The sequence below is a fragment of the Gallus gallus genome, chromosome Z (genome assembly GCF_016699485.2).
Source record: "Gallus gallus isolate bGalGal1 chromosome Z, bGalGal1.mat.broiler.GRCg7b, whole genome shotgun sequence".
In the NCBI taxonomy this organism is placed as follows: domain Eukaryota; kingdom Metazoa; phylum Chordata; class Aves; order Galliformes; family Phasianidae; genus Gallus; species Gallus gallus.
Window position 1 is genome coordinate 67,361,593 of NC_052572.1, and position 18,186 is coordinate 67,379,778.

At 41.1% G+C, this 18,186-nt stretch overlaps 1 protein-coding gene across 1 annotated transcript in view; it reads left to right on the forward strand.

The window, feature by feature from the left end:
• The first annotated feature begins 1,006 nt into the window (after window positions 1–1,006).
• MUSK (muscle associated receptor tyrosine kinase) overlaps window positions 1,007–18,186 on the forward strand; it is a 93,027-nt gene continuing 75,847 nt past the window's right edge. The window contains exon 1 of the mRNA XM_040655313.2: window positions 1,007–1,078. The gene's annotated coding sequence lies outside the window, so the exon portion shown is untranslated. The remainder of the gene's footprint in view (window positions 1,079–18,186) is intronic.

An 18,186-nucleotide genomic window follows, 5' to 3' on the forward strand; every position in this document is an offset into this window, starting at 1 on the left:
AAGTCATGAGAAAAACAGAGACAGTGAATATGAAGCATTTCCTCTATTGCTTCCAGTGCAAAGATTAAGTGTCATTATGTGAAAATGTCAAGGAAATGATTCCGAAGGAGATGCTACACACAGCAACGTGTACCTAAGCAACCAAACTCCAAGCCATGTAATGCAGTGGACACAAAATTTTATGTTTAGAAGAGCAGTAATTTAAATAATTTAAGGTATAAAATTTAATTATTATTTAATTATTTAAAGTTTTATTAATGGAATACAAGTCTATCCAGAGCTTTACAAACATATAGTGCAAATATATCACTTCCATCTCTGAAATCTTAGAATTGCATATCCCAGATTTTGGGAGAGTGTTAACTATGCTTGCTGGGATTCAAATTGCTTCCTAAAATGTGGCATTTGAAGAAAAGATTCAAAAGTAGGCAGAAACTTAGTTCAGCCTGACATGGTTCACATTGCATTCATTGCACCCCACTTTCCCTCAGAATGAGATTTTGTATGCATATTACTCAAAATATTATTTTGAAATCAAGCCAGACCAAGGCTGAAGACATGGAAGTAGAAATGAGGATGAAGAGCCCTCAAAACCGCAGTGCCAGGAGTGGGAAAATAAGCAAGACTGAAAAGGGAATGTGAGTCTACAGAAAAAAAAAAAAGTGTGAGTAATCAACACTGAAGCTCAGTATGCTAAAGGGGGAGCAGGAAAATACTGAAATGAGAGCCAGAGCAGTGGCAAGGTCCAATTATCTCTTGCTTTATGTGTTAATGGAGACAGTATTGGGACATCCCAGCCAGAAATTATGTCACAACACTGAGACAGCTGGGAGAGCATCCGCCTCCCTTCTCTCCTCATCTAGACATCTGCTTCATCCTCTCTGTCCTAACAGGAGGTACTCCTCACTCCTCAAGAGTTTACAAAACCTTGATTGAACTTACACAGCCTGCATTCAGCAGCCTATCGGGAGTAAAGGCAAACAGAAAGGAGGACACATTGTGTCTTGGGTAGGGCTCACTCGCCCACTTGAAATCGCACTTAGAAGGTATATGTGTTTGTGGCAGTTAAACCAGAAAGGTAAGTGAATTTAGAGCTTGTTTTAGAAGTCTGATCCATTTGGCTCCTGTGACTTTGTTTCTGGTTGAAGTGACATCTAGGGTATGTCCTCTTACTGTTAACTGTGCTGAGTGTCTCCTCTGTCCGATTAACAAAAGCTAAATAATACTAAAATTTCAGCCAAAAAACAAAACAAAACAAAACAAAAACCAACAAACATCATCAGAGTGTTCAAACTGAGGCTGAATGTTCTGAATGTACCTGAACTGTACTGAATGTTCTGGACTTAATATTTCCATGCATATTCAGGCATAACTCCCAGCCATTACTGATGGGAATTTTGCCAGAGCAAGAGCAAAGGAAGAAAGAGACCCCTACATTTGATTTTTTTTTTTTTTTCTGGAAATCAGTGAAACCAATGGAAACTTGACAGTTGATGCCATTTCAGAATTTCAAATTTGAATCTGAAGAAAACTGTGTAAATATCACAGCTGTTTTCTGTTGAGTGAGTAATGATCGTTTTGTTTTCGTATAGACCTGTACATGTAGCTGATGGCCTGAAGGTATGTGAAGACACATCAGCACTGTGGCAAAATGTTTGGTTTGTGTGCTGCCTCTCTCTTTGGACTCTGTAAATAATCATGCTTGCTCTGTATCCTGCTATTTACCTTTTCTGTAGTCTTGTATTTTGCCTCCTTATTGCCAAGATTTACTTGCAGTTGTGTCAGTGAATCGGTACTGTATTGTGTGACCACAAAGGGGATGGAATTTACAAAGAAGCAGAGAATCTCATAATCATGTGAGTTGGAAGGCACTGCTGGGGATCATATAGTCCAATACCCCTGCTAAAGCAGGTTCCCTATACTAGGAACTGTAAACGAACAACCTGCTGTGATACAAACACTTGGTATAAAAAGCAACCCTGACTTAGAGATTGCCACCAATTTATGTAGCATCCAAACCAGAACAGGCAAAAACGTGTCTTCAGAAAGTTGGAACAATTCATGGAAGATGGATTATTGTGGAGATAATTAACGTGCATTTTTTGTTTCCCAACTATGTCACCATTACAAAGGAAAATCAAAGAATGATGGGGAGTAACGGAAGTCCAGGCTGTTGCCTGAATATATGTGATGATGGATTGTGAGGTCCAAGGGGTAATGACATCAGTGAGAGATGGCTGTGACCTTGCTAACCCTTGCACAAAGCAGTCTAGCTCATGCCTGGACTTCATTTGGACATCTCTGTGAGTCTTGGACTATTGGATGGGGATTTGGTTATGCTGTGCTGTGGGACTGCCTGCAGTTGCTTTCAGTACCCATCCACACAGCACTGCCTGTGTTTCCCCAGTCCTGCCTGGCTCAGGCAGCAATGGCCCTGTGAGGAACACTCACAGCAGCAGAGGTGAGTGGTGTGGGGTCAGCTAGGTCCTTCAGTGCAACTTGTGGAGAGCAGGGGACAGGTGGGCTTCCTGTTGAGGGACTGGGTCATGGCTACTTCTAGCCCTGTGACTGTGGCCTATCTCTCTTTTGTACTTTGTGGCAACCTCTACTAGCTGGAGCACCAGTACAGGGGAGCAGCTTTACAAGCTTGGCTCTCCCAAACCCTCTACACAGCCTGGGGTCATGGAGGTGGTGGTGGACTGGACTTACCCCATCTGTGGGCACAGTCAGGACAATGTTGCCTATGTGACCCCTTGTCTCCACAGCTACAGCTATGTGCTCTGGTGGGCGAGGAAGAAGCTGAGTTATGCCCTGTGAGGGGGGACAACATAGAGACCATCCAATACTTGGTGAGATCAAAGATAATCTGAATTGTTCTGTCCTGCAGGCAGCAGAACACTCAGATGATGGCCTGCAGGATTAACAGGGGCCTGCAGAGCCAGTGCTCATGGCTCCTGAACACAACTTCCCAAGCTGCCTTTTTCCAAGACTGTCCAGAAGATCTTGCATCAGTGCTTCAGTGGTTCCAACAAGAGACTGAGGGGCTCTCCAGCAAGGACTGGTGGGAAGTGCTTATGCTTGTGGGGCAGGGCACTGCGCTGTGGGCTTCCTGTGTGTGTACACTGCTGCAGGTGCTGTAGCCAGTGTGAGGAGGCTCATAAAAATCCTTACAGCTCTGTATGGCCCTGAGTTCTGCTGGCTGCAGGACTGCTGGAATGCCCATGCTGCTGGAATGCCCATGCTGCCATCCCCAGCCCTGCTGTATCCTTAGGGGCCTTCTGCATCTGATCCAGGCTGCTCCACCAGCCTTGTGGTCCCTGGCAGTGAGAGCTCTGTGGCATTCTTTGTAGGGGTCCTGGGTGCCCCACCGCAGCTGCTGTGTCCTCATTGGAGCTAGGGCAGGTGGTGGTAGTTAAACATAATTCAGTTGACTTGTGCTCTCGTTGCTTTTGGGTTTGATGTTGGATGAACTCTCTCAAGAGGTAAAGCATGATTTTCAGCTGAAATAAGAAGTTGATCAATATTTTTGTTTTATGCGTTTTTATATTCTATTGAAAACAAGGACATTTAAAAATATTTTATTACCAGCTTTTTCATGAACTCTTGAATAATTTGGAAATTAATTTGTAAGGAGATTATGACTTTTACAGCTCAATAAAAAAGATGAAGGAAAAGAGCTCCTACAGGACTGCATTTCCAGCCTTCAGAGAAATGTGTTAATGTTTATTATTATTAGTGTACTGCCATACCTCTCTTTCTCATAATAATCATTAAGTGACATTCAGGTCTTTCTTTTTCTATGACCCCCAACTTTTCCTAATGCAAGAAGTAGATTTCATCCTTTCTCATGATATGATGCAAGGATAGTTATATTCGGAAAAGCAAACAAGTTAATTTCTACATCTTTACGTGTAGTGTATGGTACAAGATTATCTGTGTAGTTTTTGTCAGTGAACAATTTGCACTAAAAGCTGAACTACTAGTAAAACTTTCCAATGCTGTCACTGCCCCTAGATGAAACTTAGGAAAAAGACATCAAACAAATATGGTCAATATATTCTACTGTATCCTATACAAAATCTGTTTTTGTTATCAGGTGGAGTTAATCAATTTTTTTCCTCCTAAAATTGCTCAAGACATGCAAATGTTAAGTCATGTTGGAGGGTCACATCCATCCAACTCAATTCTAGTACTCCTTCATTTTGTAAAGCTGTTCTACTTATGTGTACTTGGTGTACTGTTCTTACTACAAGCATACTAAACTGAAACTATTGTTTTAGGAAACAGTGATTTCATTTTGGCTGTCAGTCCTATGCTCACTGAAATTTATGCAAATTCCAACCATGTTTTCCTTTGCATTAGATTCCAGGCTTTGGGATGTTTTGGGGATATATTTGTTGAAGGTTTTCTGTGCTCTTACTGTGCTGTGTTCTTTGTCGTTAGTAAAGACAAAGGCTGTCTCTGCGTTGAGAACTGTGGAAAAGGAAAGAGGGTTGGGAAGAGAAGAGCTTTGGATGAGGGCAGCCAGTAGAGCAAACCATTATGCTTGAACAGTTTTTCACCCTTGGCCATGTTAGATTACAGAGTTGTTATCAAGGCTATGTGCTAAATACAGCCTCATGACCAAGCTTGGCTCCAACTAGAACATACTGCTGCTTGCAGCTTTGTGATGCTCATCATCAGTTTCAGCTCCATTATCTACATGTCTTTTAATAGCCTGGTAGATTCTTATAGAAATCTTGTAGGCTTTTCAAATGATCTATCAGCTTTGAGTTAACCTAGATCAAGCCACCTAATATCACAGAGCGAAGATCTTTTTTACTAGAAACATGGGATGGAATCACTTAGTGTAGCATGGAGATGTTTTTTATATCCAGCAGGATATAAATAGAGTTCATAAATACCTACTCAAACACTGAGAGGGGAAACACCAGAGCTCAGTAGTCACAAGGAAGAGACCAAAGGCCCTGAATCATACGCTGTGTGGAAAGAGTTACTTTGGCTCTCTTTTGCTATTTTCTTTTCCACTCATTTGTGGCTTATATTTATACACAAAACACACGCTCTTAATTTTGCCCTTCTTTTAAGCATGTCAGTTTAATATCTTGATATCAGTACACACTAACCAGATTTCATCCAGCCCTTTCAAAGAGCTTCTTCAAGTCTCCAGAAATCAGGAGGCATCTGCACAGGCCTCTACTCAAGAGTGAACACAGGTTGTACTCATCGTACAGCAAACAATGTGACAACTTATGGACAGGCATTTAAAATGCTGTGATTTACAGAAATGCTTGCTGGATACAATTCCTAAATCATTGTCCTCAACACGCCAGAAGAAAACATAATTAGTTTGAAACCTCTTTTTTGTGAATCAAAACAGTGCCTCATTTCATAGAATCATAGTATGGCTTAGATTGGAGGGGACCTTAAAGTTCATACCATTCTAAACCCCTTGCTGCAGGCAGGGTTGCCACTCACTAGATCAGGTTGCCCAGGGCCCCATTCAACCTGGCCTTGAATGCCTCCAGAGATGGGGAGCCCATAACTTTTTGGGCAGCCTGTACCAGAGCATCACCACCCTCTGAGTAAAGAATTTCTTCTTAACATCTAACATAAATCTCTCTTTAGGTTAAAGTCACTTCCCCTTGTCTTATCACTGTCCGACTGCATAAAAAGTTGGTCCTGCACCTGATTGTACCTCCCCTCAAGTGCTTGAAGACCACAATGAGGTCTTCCCAGAGACTTCTCTTCTCCAAGCTAAACTAGTCCAACTTACTAAACCTTTATTTGTAGAAGTTCTCCAGCCCTTTGATCATCTTTTTGGCCCTCCTCTGGACCCATTCCAACAGCTCTGTACTCCTTCTCTACTGGGGACCCCAAGCTAGGACACAGTACTCCAGATGAGGCCTCTCAAGGGCAGAGCAGAGGGGGAAAATTCCCTCCCTCTTCCTGCTGACCCCCTCTCCCCCCCTCCATTGATGCAGCCCAGAGCTTTTCATGCTGCTTTTCATCCGCCAGGACCTCAAGTTCTTCTCAGTAGGGCCCCTTTCAATGAGTTCTTCTCTCAATCTGTGCTTATGTCTGGGGCTGCTCTGAATCAAGTGAAACGCTTTGCACTTGGCCTTATTAAACCTCATTAGGTTCTCATCTGCCTGTCCATGTTCCTCTGGGTGAAATCCTTTTCTTCTGTTGTGTCAACTGTATCACTCAGCTTGATATCAACAATAAATTTGCTGAGGGGGCACTCGATCCCAATGTCTATGTCATTGATAAAGATACTGAAGAACACTTGTCCCAGGACAGACCTCTGGGGAGCACTACGTGTGATTAGCCGCCATCTGGACACAGATCCATTGACAACAACCTTCTGGCTATTACTATCCAATCAATCATTTATCCACCAAACAGTCCAGCCTTCAAATCTCTCTGATTTTGAGATAAGGATGGAGTGTGGGCCTGTATCAAAGGCCATGCACAAGTACAGGTAGACAATGACAGTTGACTTGCCTTTGTCCACCAATGCCATCACTCCATCATAGAAGGCCACCAGATTGGTCAGGCACGATCTACTCTTGGTGAAGCTATGCTGGATGCCTTGGATAATCTCACCCCAATTTAACTTTGTCCTTTGCACTATGTAAATAGTTTTCCTATTTGTGTACAATTAATCGCAGATAATTGCAAAATTATTCCACAATTAATGTGTTTATTAGGCTTTTTCCCCTACATTTTATTGTTTGTGCATATACAAGTGCCAGCCCATGAGTTAGTCTTGATTGATATATCTACTTAAGGTGTTTACAGTGTGTATCACAGCATAAGGTTTCAACTGAAACGATTATAGAAATAATGATTTTATTACTTAGTCCATAGTCTGTGAGGGGTGTATGCAGTCTTCAATGCCTTTATATTAGAAAATGGATAGATTTAGAGTAGTGACAGTCTTAGATACCAAATTAACGTGGAATATTAATTGACTGAGCTGGGGCCCATGCTATCTAGCCACGTGTATAAACATAGAGCACACCAGGTTTACTAGGATATCATAGTTGCAAAATGGTGTTTTTTTACTGCGTATAAATTCACTTTTTTTCTCAGCTTCCATGGGCTAGAGCCATGCTAGTAGAAGTTTACTTTCTTGCTCCTTTTCTCTCTCTCTTCACAGTTGATGAGCATTTGAACTTCCAAGGAAACAGGGTGATTTGGATAAAAAAATAATCAGAACAAATCCCACTTGATTGGAATGACAGGAACAAAGAAATGACAAGTGAGTGGCAAACTATTCGCAGATCACTTACACAGTCCTAGAAAAGAATCTGTCTCTCCATAAAGATTTCTTCAATGAAGTGCTAAGCTCATAGTCTTTTGTTCTATCTTCATAATTTTCCAATTATCATTACTTTTGCATTACTTTTTCCTGTTCTATTTGCAGAAATAATCTGATTAGCTATGTACTACTCTAGTATCTTAAAAAATACAAGGAAAAGGAAAAGGAGTACAATATAACAGAAATGTAAAATTTTTATTATAGCCTGAGAAATGTTTAATGTTAAAAACAGAAGCACAGTGTACATTCACGTGCTTTTTAAAGAGTTCTGTGAACTTGTAAAGCTCTGAAGAAAGAGTTTGATAGACAAGAGGGAAGAGGAAGAGAGTGTAATGTCCCATGAATTCTATCAACAAGTTTTACTATAGTGGTGTCCTTAAAAAAAAATAAGTGATAGTACTGCATGTTTCTAAAACATATGCTGATTTATAAATGCCTAAAATTTCAATTTACCTACTTTTCTTTATTTGCTCTCATGCAATCTTGAACTGATAAATACGAGAGTTGCCAGCACGCCCACAGAAAGTAATGTAGGAATTGTTATGCATACACTCAATGTTCCAGTTCAAATATGTAAACCTGCCTGGTCAGGAAAGACTTGTGTGATAAAAATGCTCCTTTGAATCAAAGCAAAGTTCAGTGACAGCTTAGATTCTCACTGAAGTCTTAAAAAGTTGGATTTAGAAAAAGAGTGAAAAGTTCCAATTTTGTGAAAAAAGTGTTGCAGAACTAGAGGGGAGGTAAAAGTAGAAACTGCTTTTTGTCCTTAAAGAAAGAGCAAAGAATTACAAAAATGCTGTTTTCTGCAAAGCAGTTAGTTTGAGATTTAAAACTTGCTGATTTCTTGTACTGATGTTTATGAATTTATCTCAGTCTGCATGTGTTTTAGACCAGCAAACAAGAGCCTTTCAAAGCAGCAAATGTAGCCATGTTCTCATTAAGCACTCGTATTCTTCTCTTTCTCCATTAAATAAAAACAAGAACATGCAATTTATTGTTTCATCCTTTCCTTCACCTTCGCTATTTACCCCTGCTCTTTTCTGCTGCTAGAATGATAATGTTTTTGGGGAAACCTCCAGAGAGAACATCTCAGAAAAACACAGAAAAAAGACGACGAGCTCTTGCAAGAGGGTGAAGGAGTAAGGGAAACAGCTGCCTTCAGATGTGCAGTCTAGTTTGTTCACTCATAATGATTGGAAGGAAGGGAGGCTACTTTTTTGCTTTTAAAGTCTAGGACCAACTGTCCTTTTTGGTGCTGAATATACCAATATGTATGGATATGATTACTACTCTTGTACTATCCTATAAAAAAGTAGGTCTGCAGGTACTTTCTAATGTAAATACAAGGAAGGAAGAAAATGAACTGAACTATTTTTTTTACGAAAACTAATACTGGAGCATTTTAAGTCACATTCATACTCTTCCTTTGCCTTTGGCACAACTTACTGTCTCAATACATCTCTCCTTGCATAACTGGAGTGAAATGGGCTGTCCATTCTATTTGTGTGGTTTCCTGCCATCAAACCATTGCCTCACCCTATAACATTAGGGTGAAGAAAGACCTGTTGGTGGTTTGTTGGATTTTGATTTTTAACAATGGCCAAGTACGAAGGCCACTAAGATCAGAAACAATGGTTAAGATAGAGAGTTTAAAGACAACTGAAAAACGGAAAGGGCAAAGGATTCCTTTATTTCAACAATGTAAACCTAACTGTGGAGGCTACAGAGGTGAAAAAAAACTACTACTAACTATGCTAAGCTTAAAAAAAGCCAGATCAGTTGCAAATAAAGACAGATGAACTTTATCTGAACAAAACAAGGAGGGATTTGAAGCTTATCTAGATAAATGGGATTTCAATGTTAAAGCATGCCTTTTCTCATGGGCATCATTTATTTTAATTATCCTACTGAGGGAAAAGATTATACTTTGGACAGAAGGAATTTTGCTTCGACATCTTGACCTAATTAAGAGTTCATTGACATTTTATATTTGAATTTTGTCACTAACATGCACATGACCTTGGAAAATCACACTGGTTATTGTTTCATAAAACAATCTCAAATAGTCATATGAAACATAACGGGAAAGATCATTTATTTTTCTGGGCTTTGAATATGGAAGGATTTGTCCACTTATACATTATAATGCTAAAAGCACTGCACAAACTGCCTAATAAAATTTAACTTCCTGGGCTTGGATTGCTAAATAGTCTGCATAGTTGTGGCAAAAGGTTAAATGGCAAGACATTTACTTCACCAGCAGAGGTTCTGGCATGTCACGTATGAACATACAGAACATACAAAATGCACTGCGCTCCTTCACTTCAACAACCAGTACAGGCAGCATGAACAGTGTGTGTCTTTCTGCAAAGCTTATAGGTCTGCTCTTTTGAAATGACTTTTCTACACACAGTCCTCCCATAGGGTTTCTGGTGGGATAGGGAGCAAGGGGAGCAGGGAGGGTTATATTCAGGCTACGAAGGTAAGAGTAGGAATTTAATAGAAGAAAAAAAAATCATTGCCTAGAAAAGTGATAATGAGTGTTGCTGTTACCATCTTGGGCTTTGAGTCAAAGCTTGTGTGGTGGAGCATTCAGCTTCTTTGTCACAAGGTCACAAAGTTCAGAGCTGGTAGGTCTACTAGGTTTACCCACGGGTTTTCAAAATGGGAAAAATTCCATCCTCATTTAATAAAACATACTTTTTGAGAAAACCTTTGATAAAATTCAAGAGGACTCTTGAAACGAATGTGACAGATTTGCTGCTAAGAGGTAGAAAGTGTCCACCATGGACTTCTGTGTCTTGGGAGGGCCATTTGTTGTGATTAAACTTCCTGAAAGCATTGGAAGAGATTTCTTTTTCCTCTCTCACACATGGAAAACAAGTTTTGAAACCTTAAGAGCTGTTGTGAAACAATCATCTGGCAGGCTCTGCTACTTTTTCCTTCCAAATATTTTTAAATTTATATTGTGTCTAACACACCATTTTTCCGGAGAGTTACTGGAGACATGCAGTCTCTGTCTGCTACCTTAATTCTATATTTAAGAGTGCTTGAAGAGTTTGAGGGATCCGTCCTGGTTGCAAAAGCTCTGACAGTACGAAATAACATGGCTGAAGGGTTTGACCCTTTAGACACAGCCTGTCTCTCTGAGCAAGGCAGCAGTATCACGAATAAGGTATGCTGAATCAGGCTTACTCTCTTACAGGCAAATCTGAAACACACTGGACTAAGTGAGGATTTACTATTCATTTCAAAAAGTGTCAGACTTCAGCTCCAAATTAGAAAAGAGATGAATTTTTTTTTGCTGTGTTGTTGTTTTGAACAGAAAATCCAACAGGTATAGAGGATACATAGGGAAGAATCTTCTCATTGCCATTCTACAAATTCATGAATTTTCAGTCATTACTGCATACAGGTGCATACATAATGCTGTATGCTGCTCAGATAAGCTCCAGAAGAGAAGTACTCTTCACACAGGAAGTCACGTGCCCTGTGTGCCTTCAATAGAAAGGGGACAGTGTTCAGTACCTGAATGCATGACTTTCACTTCTGCATGTTTATGCCAAATGCAATTCTGGTGTGCACCAGAAAAGCAAGTTTTCATATGGCACTGCCTGCAATTTATTTGCAGTAGAAGTTCTGATGCTGGAGCCCAAGTAGAACAACCTCTGAGCATGGTCTGACACCCACATATGTCCAAATTCCTGGATCTCTGCTGGCATTCTCAATTTTGTTGCAGTTTGAAAACATGAAATAGCACTCACTGAGCTGACATAGCTCTTACAGAGTGTTTGTTTTATGGTGGTATCTCTGGATTTGGCTGAGCTGGTTGTCTTTTCCCTGCTCTCGTAGAAGCCTCCTGAGCCCACTGACTCCAGAGAGACAACGCAGGAAATTGTTTGGGTCAGTTTATTATTCTGAGATGTTTGTTTAGTTATGTGGAGCTCTTACTATCTCTGGCATGCCAGAGCAGCCTAGCAAACGACGCTGCTTAGCAAATAGGTGAATCAAGCTGTCAGCTCTGCTCCCTCTTTTTTGTTTGAAATGCATCTGAAGGGATCAAGACAAGGTGAAGTAGATGCCGTCCAGATTAGAAGTCCAGCAGTTACTAATTAATAATGAGTTTTGAAAGCTAGTGAACCAGCAAATCTATGAAAGCTTTGATAGCAGGGTGCAATCAGTTTAGTGGGATTTAGAACCGGACTGGTTGCAACATATATGAAGGCAGCATTCCTGTAGGTATAAGCAAAGAACTGAGACTGAGCTGTAGGAGAAATGAGAATCCAGAAAACTACCAGATGTGTGTTTTTACAAACAGTTTAATATAGTTTAATTTCCACTTGTCTTCCACTATTGTGATCCAGATGGACTCCATCAAAAGGAAGAGATATCAGAGCCCACTATACACTGTGTTGTGAGAATACTTTTACACTTAATGAATTTCAAGTTCCTGTATATGCTGAAAAAAAAAGGGGGGGGGAATCCTTTCAGCTTCCACTTATAGATACAGATAAAGAACAGAATAAAAAGCTCTGCAGACATATATACATATATAAACCTCACATGTAGCCAGTTCAGTGTTATCATATATCTGTTTTCTTGCCTCATCTCAAACTCAAACTACACAAAGTAATAGAAAAGGCACTAAATAATGAAAAGCTCTTGCTCTTGGGAGCTCTGGTTGCTCTTTGTCCACCCTGATGTAGCTGCATGTGTCCCTGTTCATTGCAGGGGAGCTGAACTAGAATCTTCCTTCCAATGCAAGCGGTTTCATGATTCTATGCAAGTGTTGACTGGGAACGGAACTATACAGAGCTTAAGCGTGGAGGATGGAGAAAACACTGTAGTTAATAATTCAAGGCGTAAGGGCAAGAGGCATTAAATTTGAGGCAACCAATTTCTAAAATAAGACAAAAACTCTTTCTCCCTTTTTTTGCTGTCCTCTTCACTACATGCACTGTGGAAAACAAACTCTGAAACTCAACTATCATGGACTGTTTTAGAGGACAATAATATCACTGGGTTCAAATATGGTTCAGATTCAGAGGAGAGGACTAAGTATGGCTATTGAACACTGATGAATACTTCAGGTATACACTTCAGATTTACTCTTTGCTAAAAGTTCTTGTGCTGTTTGATGATGGAAACTCAGACATTTTACCAGGAGATATTTTATCTCGTACAGCTCCACGGCTTTCTTAAGCTGTCACTGGTGGCCAGTGTTGGAAGTGAGATGCTTCTCAAAGCGGCGCTTGGCCTCACCCATCATGGGTGTTTTTTACATCCTATGGATATGCATTCTCTAACTGGCCATTGGATTTCTTCTCAAACATTTTGCCAGGCATTACAAGTATACAGTGAAACCCCTTCTTTCAGTGGCTGACAGCTCATGATGGTGAAGAAACCAGTTTGTGTGCATGGAGACAGAAATAGGAACATCATGCACAGATGTTGCAGACTAGGCTAAAGCCAGCTTACTTGAGGAATGCTGGAGAAGAAATATTTCCCATCTGTTTACATAGCTGGAATGTTTCCCCCACTTGTCAGCAGGTCAATACTTTTATCATGACTGTTCAACAGGGCCAGGATGGAAAATCATGTTTCCTTCAGGTGCCTCAAAGTACAACAAACACATGATAGAGCAGCTTTGCAGTTTATCAAAGAACAAGGCCTTGCTAATGCAGCAGGACACGTTCTGCTGTAAGCCCTGTCTGCTTGTCGCTGTGGGACCTATGTCCCTGAGTGTGTTTGTGCATCATACAAACCAGGACAGAGTCAGTGGGAACAGAGTGCTGTGCATATCTGAGAGCTGGATGTCTGTTTCTCCCCCATGTTAAAGACAGACTGAGAAGGAGATCTCACTCCCAGAGGCGTTGTCTAAACACAAGCATGTTTAGGTCAGAGCCTTGGAACAGCAGACAAACCTAGTGATACCACCCAGGAGATGGGACAGCCTGAAAGCCCAGTACAGAGTGCAACAGAAATCTAGAAATGTCTGTCAGAGGAGGAGCCCCACCCAGCTTCCAAAAATAATGCAGTGCAAACCTCAGGATGCAAACTTGTGAAAGGTTTGTACAGGCTGTATACAAGTTCACAGAAACTCGGAACTGGCGTTGTTCATATTTGCAGGGGCATTTCTTAACCTCTTTTCCTCCACTCTTACTTCATTGATTGCAAAACACTTTTTTAAGAGTAGCTTTCTATGAAGGATGAGCAACAACGAAAAGTACATGCAAAGAGGATATTCAGCATCCTTTTGAAGGATGCACTGCATTTCTGTTACGATAGCTCTTAATTGTGCAACTGCTTGCATCTGATAAGACAGTACATATGCTTAGAGAGCACATTCATGCTAAATGCTTGACGGGATCACAGCCATGAGGCCTGACTTAGAGACTTCGAGGTGCCAGAGAACAAACAGATTTTCACCATTCTAGTGTCAGTTAAATCAGAAAGTATCTTTGCATAGAATTAGCTCTTTCTGTCAAGCTGACAAGGATTTTGTAGAGAAAGCATTAGTGGCATGAAGGCAGAGGATGGCTGTGCAAATCCTGTAGATTTCTAAAACCGTGATTGAGTTAATACCCAAGATGAGAATCAAGGGCTACCAGGCTGCAGTGTGTTCAGCCCCCTTCATTTGCAACCCAAGCGAGGCAGCTGGTGGGCCAATTGCTTTCTTTGGCTGGAAGAACGATTTAGAGTCTCCTGCAAACCTCTCCTCAAATCGCAACATTTTTTATCAATTTCAGGCAGAGAAACATCAGGTTTAGTAGGGCAGCAAAACGAATTTCAGAGTAAAAAAGTTATGTTAAAAAGTTTCACTAGTAATCAGATGATTTCCCTTCTATGTACTTCCCATGTCCCACCTCAGGCTACAACCAAATGCTAAGCTCTCCTGTGTAGCCTTGGCTGTTGCAAAACAGAATTGAAGTCAGACCAGGTTGTTTTCACATACACAGATTTTATGGCTGTTGCTGCTGAACCAAACTCTAGTTATTAGCAGGTCAATAATTAATTACAATGTGTTTATCACCTTTTCAACATCCAGAAACTAAGTGCAGGTGGATGCACAATGTATGCTTGGAACCTGAAAAAGAATGGCAACCCTTCATCACATTACGAGAGAATCTGAAAGAAACCAACAGATACTGAGCTATTGTATGCTTCCTGGGAACAGGCAGACATTGCAGGGAGGCACACTGTAGTAGGGAAAGTCAGATGTACAAGCTTAACTTTACTGGACATCAGAGAAACCAAATTATGCGATAGGAATCTCCTGCAACAGAAAGTGCAAGGCGTTGGAAGTGGGCATTTCCCCTGGGGAAATACGGAGCATGGGAATGGGTGCTCTTCAGCTCATGAATCAACTCATTGTATGAAGTGTGGCAATACTGCTAACCAGAGTCACAGATCGCCAGTGTGTAAAATCAGTGTCATGAAGGGTGTGATTTAATTCACCCTAGGCAGATACATGAAGATATTTATTTCTGTTTGCTCTAGTCTGTAGGAATTCCTGTGTGACAGGTGTACATGGTCTTGTTGATTGTAAGGACAAAGCTGGGGCACAGGAATTTTCTGCTTTAATACATTGGTTTATGATGTTTCCTTGCTCCTTCCTTTAAAGAAAGGAGTCAGGCTGGTGGAGAAGGAGCAGAACAGAAACAGTAGTTTCCTTTCCCTTGGGATCAAGTAGAGAAAGGCTGGGACAAAATTTTTCTTTCCTATCACTCCATCTGTCCACTAGCAAGCACAGAGGGAAAATCGGACGGTGTTATTTTATTTGGGACATACATAACACGCATTAGAGGCCAACAGCTTCCCAAGCATCACTTTAGCCCCACACATGGAGGCACCTAAGCTCACCTAGCAGTGCTAAACTTTTCCTGTTACATTCATAGCTTTAAAATACTATTTTCCCCTCCCATTTGTCATCAGTTCATCCATAAATGGTTAGTTCGAAGGAGATAATTTTATTTGAGCCCTTTACTTTTTGCAGCTGTGTAACTTGGAGCACTGAGAACTCACTTATTTTGATCAAGGCCAGGGAGTCCGTGTTTTAACAATTATGGTGAGCCAAAGGAAAAATCAGACATCTTCACTTATTATCAGATGCCTTGAAGAGAGAAAAAACAAAACAAAACAACAACAACAAAACCAAACCAAACCAAAACAAAACCCAGAGCCTGTTCTTCAGAGGGCAGTTTGGGATGCAAGTGTGAGAAAATATATTCCTGATAGTGAAAGCAGAATAAACACCACCAATACAAACTGATCAGTGATCAGATCACTGTAGAGAAAGGAGGCAGACGCAGGATGTGAGACTGTGGACTGCTTTTCCAAGAGCCCTTGAACACTGTGCATGAAAGCCTCTAAGACATTTAATGATGCTGTAAGTGACCATGATTGATGTAATCTGTTGTACCACTCGTTCATATTTTTCTAGTCCATCTGCCTACTGTCTATCTTCATGTGTCCCCCACATCTTCATATTTATTGCCATTCAGGTCTGATTTCTCCCAGTCTTAAGCAGTGTCTAGCCAAGCTGGGCTGAAGTAAGGTTTCTGCCTTATTTCTCTCCACAGATTAAAAGCCATCATATAAGTCCATAAAGCAAAGCCTTCCCCATGCTACAGTCATGTTACCGCACCTATGCACCCATGGGAGAGCAATAGGAGAGGAGACCATGGAGTAAGATGGAGTCTTGGCACAGTGTCTTTTATTTATGGGAAGTTGTACTGAATTGGGCTGCCGGATGGAGCCCTCGGCAGGCTGTTTCTCGCACTTGGTCTGTGTGTCACTCAGCAAGCAGAGAAGTAGTCTCACTTTTAAGTCGAGTTGCTTGTGATTAACTCAGACATTTAACAGCAAAAATAAGCTGCATTTGTCAGAACCCACTCTTAATGAGAGTGTCATTAAGAAATTGACTCCACAGAGGATGTGCGCACAGCATTCCTTTCTCATTTTTCTCTGAACCACTACATTATAAAATATCACAGTTCCTGTTTGCTTTCCAGAAATTATGGTCCCCATTGCTACCACATCACTGATTTATCAGAAAAGTAATCTCTGCTTCAAGCAGGAATTTTGGACACCTGCCCTGCTTGGCTGCTGGAAATAGACCACCAAAGTCTGATGCTGGGATATCCTAGATAACGTCCCATGCAGAAGAAGGGAGGAGACAGACAGAGGAAGGCTGGGACTGCAGGATAGCTCTGGGAGTCTGGTGTCTCCCAGGCTTGATTATCTCCAGTGTTAAGCAGCTGGGTGGTCACCTGGGCTAAAATCTCTGTTGTTGTGCATGGAAAATACCTTGTTAAGAGTCCTCTTAGGGTAGTACTGAGAAGTAAGGCTAGAGGATGAACTGATGAGCAGAAACAGTGCTCTGATTAAATATGCAGTTAAAACGAACGGTAGATTTTTTTACAGCCTCTGTTCCTTCTAGCAGCTATAGCATCATCTAGTGGAAATGTACTGAAACGATTCAGCTCGTGGTTCTATGATCCAGCTGTTATACATCAGTTTGTACCCAACACCATTTTTTTTAATGAGGCTTACACTGTTGTCCATTTCCTCCAGTGAGAAAAGGTTTCTGAGGAAGAACAGCAGGACCAAGAACTTGGCTCAGCCAAGCCAGACACAGCCGAGTACAATAGCTGCTATATTATCTGTGTATTTTCAATTGAAGTTATCCTGTCTTCCCACAGAGTACTCTCTGCAGGATGCTTCCAGTACACTCTCAAACAAAGCCTGAAAGGCGGCAGTGAAGAAAACCCATGCCACTGCACCTACCAACTTTGCTTTTGTCTATCACTTTGCCAAAGATCAAAACACAGAAAGTGTTTTACATGCACCTGGAAGACACGCGTGGCTCTCTTTTGCTCACTTCCCTCCCAGAAGCATTTTGGTCTTAGCTTGGAGGTCCCCAGAGATCATCACTGCCAAGAGGAAAACAACTCTGATGCATGAACTCAGGGACCTACACCAACTCATATTCAAGAAGTAACTGCATAACAGGGGCAAAACACATCCCGTAAGCTAACTTTTTATCATTTGCTTTCCATGCGAACAACAGTGAAAAGTGTAGAAGACAAGATCCTATTTCAGTTTCTATTTCTTGAAGCTAGAATATCAGAAAAGAGTAACTGGTATTGCTAGAGCACAAGAAGAGTGAACCCAGTGTTTTCACTAAATCTGAGCAGTGTTGAACAACTCCTGCACAAGAAAGAGCACTGAAATTTATCTGATGAGGATTTTAGCCCCATGTTGTCTTTCAAAAGAATAAGGACAGTAAATTAACATCACCCATGGATCGAGAAAACGAATGCAGGGCACAGGAAGTCTGTCCAGCTGCTGCAGCACTGGCCGGCAGCACCAGCCAGAACAAAGCTTCCTGCTGTCCTCTAGTGATGCTCTGCTGAAACTGCAGGCAGCTCGCAGGCAGCGGTGGTTTGATTAGCAGCACAGCTGATTACTGAGAACAGGAACAACTTTTTTTTTTTTTTTTGTCAGACATCTGGTTCTGTTGAACAGGACATGCTTGAAACTGTTGGAGTTTGATTAAGGAGTGACTCAGAGCTACGCTTTGCAATATACCTGCAAAAAGGGCATTTTTCAGATATGCATGTTAGGTCCAAGAAGGTCAGCAATAAAATTATTCAAGCTACATATATTTAACTATTTCGGACATGCTGACATTCGAAATTTCTCTGGTGACCAAAATATCTGAGCATCTGTGAGCTACAAAGGTGTTTCATGAATTTTCTTCCACCAAGAAGTGATTTGAAGTAAGCAACACAAACAAGGAGAAGGAAGTCAATAAGCCAAGCAGCCATGTGCTTCTGCCTGCAAGCATAGTCTCA